Here is a 6,508-nt window from a genome sequence, read left to right as displayed (position 1 = left end):
TTTTATGTTTCCTTAATTTGGCTCATTTGATTCACCTTTTATTCGATTAACAAATCAAAAACATTTTGTTTGGTTTTTTCTTATGTTTGATGTACGCGTGATGCAATTGTGACATGCATGGCATAAAATTGAGATAATATCAAACAAAAACTTTTTATTGAGTGTACTTTTCGAATCCGCCCATCATGCTAGTGGGATCCGAGAGTATCTTCTCACCTGGAGAGAATGCCCGATAAACTCACCTTCGCAAGTTTAATGAGTAGATCCCATCATCGAGGTAGTCGTTTGCGAGTAAAAATAACGTTTTCATGAATGTAAATCCTAATACGAGCAAAAGCTTTTTATTAAAGATATTTTTCCGAACCTTCCCATCGTACTGGTGGGATTCAGGAATATCTTTTCACCTAAGGAGTTTACGGAAGAAACTCGCCATCGCAAGCTTCCACGAAAAGTCCCATCATCGGAGCTATGCTCATGTTTAGAATATTTCTATATGCCATGACATTTAACAATGCAACCATGGTACGTAATTCAATGTTCATTTCTTATCTTTAACAAAATTTATTATTTATCCTTGTGTGCATATTAATCATGATCAAATATTTTACATTTGCTTGTTGTTTTATTTCGTTATGTATTTTACTACGTAAATGCTTATTTATTTTACTACATGAGATTCTTCAAAATCATATTTTTAGACCAAATATTTTTATCTTTTTATTTATTTATATGTACATGTATTTTATCCATGTCTTTTTGAATTATTATTGTGATTATGGAATTTATTGTTACCATTAATTTCCAATTTCCTTTATTTATATATTTTGATTAATTGGTAAGTTTGTATATTTTTTTATTTAGCTAAAATTAGGAACAATTGGAATTCTGAGTTTGGACCCTCCCATCATACTAGTGGAGTCCTAATCGAAATCCCTAACCTAGAGAAAATCATTCGAAATTGCGACTTCTCGCATTCCGTATGATTATCCCATCATCGGTCTTAATTCCGGGGTGGTGGGTATCGTATAATTTTTATTATTTTTTTATCTTATATATTTGTATTCTTAACTTAGATCTAACATTGTTTATTATTATTTTTAATTAGGCATTCATTTTTGCTTATGAACTTATATTCTATAAAACTAGACCTATCACTTCATTATTAAATATTTATCTATGTTTTATCCATGATTTTTCTCTTTTTTCTTTTTTTTTTTTGCTCTTTATATTTTTACGTTAATGATGGATAATTTTTATAAATATGATTTTTACCTTTTTATTTTAATTAATTACATATCAAAACTAACATATTTTCTCATTAAATATTTGGACCAAATCTAATACAGCAAAATTGGATCAAGCATAAAAGGAGAATGGGTTTACCTTCTTCGAGCAAGAGGTAGCCTAAAATAAACAAGCCTGCTCCTAGATTTGCTTCTCAAGGCCTAGGATTCCTCACTTAAAACACACCGTTTTGGTGTGTGCACAGCAACTTCTTCTCTTCCTCAAATAGCATTGTTTAACAAGGCCCAAACCTAACTATAAAAACCTTCTTTTCTCTTCCTTCCCCTCATTTTCACCTTCTTTTTTTCTCTCTGCCGTGGTTCTCTCCCTTCTCTCTACTGTTCCCTTTTCTTCTTCTTCTTCTTTCTTCTCCTTTCTTTTTCTTCCCTGCCGACCCTTCTTCCCTTATCCCTTCCTCGCCGGCACACTCTTTTCCTCTCTCTCTTTCTTTCCGCACCGACGTCACTCCTCCCTCTCTTTTCTTTTCTCTTGTCGTTGGCGTCACTCACCTAGCTCTCTCTCTCTATCTTCCGGTCACTCTCCCTCCATCGACCTCTCTCTCTCTAGAATCTTCCACCACGTCGCCCCTTTCTAATAGCAACTAACCCAAAAACCTTTCACAAAATCAACCCACTTCCCTCATTTCCCATGGCATATTTTCTTGATTTTATTTTTTAATTTTGATTTGATTAGTGTGTTTCTATTGTGGCTAATGGTTGTTAGAAAGCTAGGGATTTTTTGTTCTTTTGGCAGCTTGAGAACATGGATTTTTCGGTTCTGGTTTTTGTTTTGTTTAAGGGGAATGGGTTTTTTTGGTTGCTTTTTTTTTGCAATATTTCTCCTCCCAGTCTCCTCTACTAGACCTCCTCTTTTCAACTGGAACTTTTGGGTTCTTATAGAACCCGATTGTCCAAATTTTTGATCAATCAGAAAAAGGATTCATGCCTTTTTCAGCATGAATTTCGAATGGGTGGCCTTCAAGTCAAAAATAATCCACCGAAAATGATCTCAAATCTCAGCTACCTGAGGAGCATTCAATGCTCTGCCTTTTGTTGAAAATGGAAGCCAAACGTGCTTCCAGCCTCTTTTTCTCTTTTTTTTTGTTTTGCTTGTTTTTTTGGTTTTATTTATTTATTATTTATTTTATTTATGGTGTCTACAGGTATTGATACTTGAAACCTAAAAAGAACTCCTGATGAACAAGTATCGATACATATTTTTTGAGTATTGATACATTTGTCCAAAAAGGGAAAAGTATTGATACTTGTACCCAAGGTATCGATACTTATGTCTCAGATTTCAAAAAAATAAAAGTAAAATGATCTTTTCACAAATATTTTAGTACCTTAGAATGGACTCTTGATGAACAAGTATCGATGCATTTGGCCAGAAAAGGAAAAGCATTGATACCTATATCCAAGGTATCGATACCTATGCCTCGAATTTCAAAAAAAAATAAAGGTAAAACAGTTTTTTCATAACTATTTTAATACCATAAACCCTCCAAAACCCCCTAAACATCTTTTACTGTCTAAACCTCTGTTTTCTCTTTCCTCTCTTTCTCTCATCTTTCTAACTCATTTTCTCACCAAACAAGCTCTGGAGTTCAGATTTTTGTTTTTAATCATCTTAAAGGTAAGATTTTAACACCTTAAACATCTAATTGCAGGTTTTAATTTCCAAATTCAATAAATTTTTGAAAATCCGTTCCTCTCTCTAAAACTATAGGTTTTAGGTAGTTTTGATTCTCTCAAGCTCACCAAAGTAAGATTACAAAGAACTCTAGTTAGTTGTACTATAATTCAAAGTTAGACTAGGATTGAGACATTGATTTTAGGTTATAGAGCAATTAAAGAAATTCTTGAAGGAATAAATAGGTTATTACGAAATTCATGGAAATAAGACAAGATGTTGGTGTTGACTATACATTGGTAAGCATGTTGAAGGATTTAGTAACTTGGATTGATCGAGTTTCAATGTTGAAAGCACTAAGAAAATGACACTCTTAAATTAAGTGACTAGATATGGTGTTTTTAATTATTTTGATATAATTAATGCCTTGTCTATAAATTTGCATTAAATTCTAATTTCAATGAAGTGTGGATTATGGAAAAAAGATTTGATGATGTTTTTGGTGTTTAAATATGCTTGATAAAATATACGTATATGTTATGTAAATATGTTTATTATGTATTTAGTTTTGTGCATGGGAAACAAGCATCTTGAATATTTTATATCTCAAAAATCTGAAGTTTGTCTGTGAATTTTAAGTATGTTCAGATTTCAAAATTTATGTTGAATAATATTTTGAAACAACCCTAGTATAAGGATACTTTGTTTTTGGTAAATTAGTTTGAGTTGATGACATCGAATGATTTCATGCCTCAACTTATCCATTTGTATAGGTGAATGATTTCACCCAATGAATTTTCAATTCTAATAAGCTTAACCGAAATATGTTTTAGTAAGTTTTTAGTGGAGCCTATTAAGTCAAAGACTTGTAGTTAGCAACAACAAATGCTAACCATTATGCATAATGATTTGTTCTGCTTCAGGTCAGTGGCTATATGCACTATACCTTATTACTGTGATGACACCCTCTATTATGTCTAGTGGGGATGATACCTATCCTTTGTTTAGTTATAAAGCCGATGGCTATATGCATCGGACTATCTTGATATTACGACAGCCCTTGTATGTCCAGATAGTGGGGACAATACTCTATCCTCTGTTTCTGTTAGTTCTTCTTAAGCTAGCACTCCATAAATGTCTAAGTTTTGTTAAGTGATGTTTAAGACTTGAAAGGATGATTTTATGACTTTGCTTTGAAGATGAAAGTTGATTATAACTATTCAGATTATTGGTTTAAGGTAACCTTTATTTTAATATCTTTTCTGCTATATTTTGGATATGAAATAGTTATATACTCTATTTGGGATCTGAAAGATTAATTTAAAGTTGAAATTTAAAAATTTAAAGAGATATCAATACCGTTGAATGAGATATCATTACTTGTTAATCAAATTGTCCAGAAAGACATGTTGGATTGATAAGTATTGATACTTTCAAGAAAAAATAACGATACCTTGAAGTTAGAAAGTATTCTGTATTACAAGTATAGATACTTATGGCATAAGTATTGATACCTAAAATTCTAAATGTCTTAGGAAGCATTCTGTTTGATAAGTATCTATACTCTTAAATGAGATATCAATATTTACAACCTATTTCAAAGATTTTCACTCTTTTAAAAAGATTTTCAGATGTATTTAACTTAATTATTTTCATCTAAGCTTTTCAAGGATTTTGTATACATTTATAACCTTCTGATTTAATTTTGATTACAGTTTGGAAACGAAATATGAAAAGTTTTGGGATACTTGATGATGTAAAATGGCACCTCCAGTGGATGGACCACAACGCACGATATGGACATTTGATCTTGTGAAAGCATGCTTTAAAGTAGCTTCTGCCTTAAAACATTGATTGCGTCAAGCCACGCTCATCAGTTGTTAGCAACATTTGTAAAATGCCCATAAAGGGCTTAAATACGGATAAGTGTAATGACATGAAGAAAATGAAAGTTTAAGGCAATGAGAACAGAAAGTGAAGGCTATGTGTAATAGATGCAATTTTTTTCACTCACATGTAATGGATTTGATAGTTTATCTTGTATTTAGACACAAAATAAGAAATACTGACAGCATCACATGTATATTTTACCCTAATAATATGAATTGCACTAGTAATATATATGTACATTACAATTATACTAACATTTGGGAATGTTTTTGTATGTCTCTTGTATATAATAACTAAGTTAATGTATATTTTATGAGGAAATTGTGAGAAAAGGTCCTCCGTATAAAGTGATTTAAAAAATAACGCCCCACATAAACTTATCTATTTTTAGCCATTGAGAAGCATAAGTAGACCAAAATACCTTTAAAACATTGTGAGAAAAAGTTCTCAATATCCCCCTCCTGTCAAAAAGAAAATAAAAATAAATGCTCAACTGTTTGAGGCTGCTCATCTTTCTCTCTCAGCTCTCTAAACTATATCAACTCTGTTAACTCTCTGTTAAGCACCATTGTCATCAGGTCGCTCAACTCTCTCAACTGTATAAGCTCTGTCAACTCTCTGTTGAGCACCATCATCATCGTGCTATGGTCTATCTCTCAGCATTTGGCCATATTGTCGTCTATAAACAGAACTTATAGCAGAGATTACATCAAGGTATGTTATTGGGTTTATTGCTACAAGAGATAAATTTTTGAAACTTGTGTAAATTAAAACATGAATTTCAAACACTGACAGATTTGTTACACGCCATGCATCCATAAAGGAGATGGCGTGTAACATTTTTGAGCATGGCATGTAACATAGTTGAAAACTGGCGTGTAACAACATGACATGTAATGTGTAAAATGATTGACAAATTTGATATTTTCAAAATTGTGATGGGGTTCCAATTGTGCGGTTTGTGATAAGACATGGTGGTTAGTGGGTAGATGGCATTTACAAGGGTGGTGACTCACGAATGCAGGGGGTTAGGAGTGATTTGTCATTTGAGAGCTTGAAAAAGCTGGTTGAAGAAGTTGTTGAGGTAAACTCAGAAATGGACGAGATTGAGTTACATGCATTGATCAGTACACCCCGAGAACTATCACGCCTAATTATCAAGGATGATGAGGATGTTACATTAATTATACTAGAATAGAGGAATGTTTCGACTGTGTATGTCAGCATTAAGGGATGCCAAAGAAATGTTATGTCACATAAAGAAGCTGAACAACATGGTAATCAGCTCAATCAAAATGAGATTTACAATACTTCACACATACTACAGCATTCGATCCATAACCCACAACAATGGCAATTGACATATACAGAAGAGTTTGTGCAGCCTGGTAGAGAGACGACATTCACAGAATAGTTGGCTGCACAATTCCGATTAGGATGTGCATCAAACCAATTACTTGCTTCTAGCCAACCAATGCAACGATCTGGTGAAACTGTAGAGGGTGTAATGGTATTTTCAAATGAGAATATCAGACTTGAGGACAACACTGCAATGTTGAAGGGTGACACTGCGATGTTTGAAGATAAATCTACATCTAATGAGGGAAATGAGGATTTGTTCCTTGCCGAGGAAGATAGATTTGATGACAATTCAGATGATGGGCTTGATGACAATTAAGACAATGACTGGCTTTATGATAGT

The 6,508-nt window shown here is 32.9% G+C and overlaps 1 long non-coding RNA gene across 2 annotated transcripts; it reads left to right on the top strand.

Annotated features, from left to right (window-relative positions):
• Window positions 1–1,684: 1,684 nt before the first annotated feature.
• LOC110415918 (uncharacterized) lies at window positions 1,685–5,054 on the top strand. 2 transcript variants are annotated; one of them, XR_002445128.2, is made up of 2 exons: window positions 1,685–2,919; window positions 4,632–5,054. It is a non-coding gene; the product is annotated as an uncharacterized LOC110415918 (long non-coding RNA). The 2 variants fall into 2 exon arrangements; XR_002445127.2 differs by having other exon boundaries at window positions 1,685–4,154.
• Window positions 5,055–6,508: the final 1,454 nt, after the last annotated feature.

Source organism: Theobroma umbraticum, unplaced genomic scaffold (assembly GCF_002168275.2).
Source record: "Theobroma umbraticum cultivar Fairchild unplaced genomic scaffold, ASM216827v3 scaffold_147.0, whole genome shotgun sequence".
NCBI classification, from domain to species: Eukaryota; Viridiplantae; Streptophyta; class Magnoliopsida; order Malvales; family Malvaceae; genus Theobroma; species Theobroma umbraticum.
The sequence above is the reverse complement of the archived record's forward strand: the minus strand, read 5'-3'. Positions and strand labels throughout refer to the sequence as shown.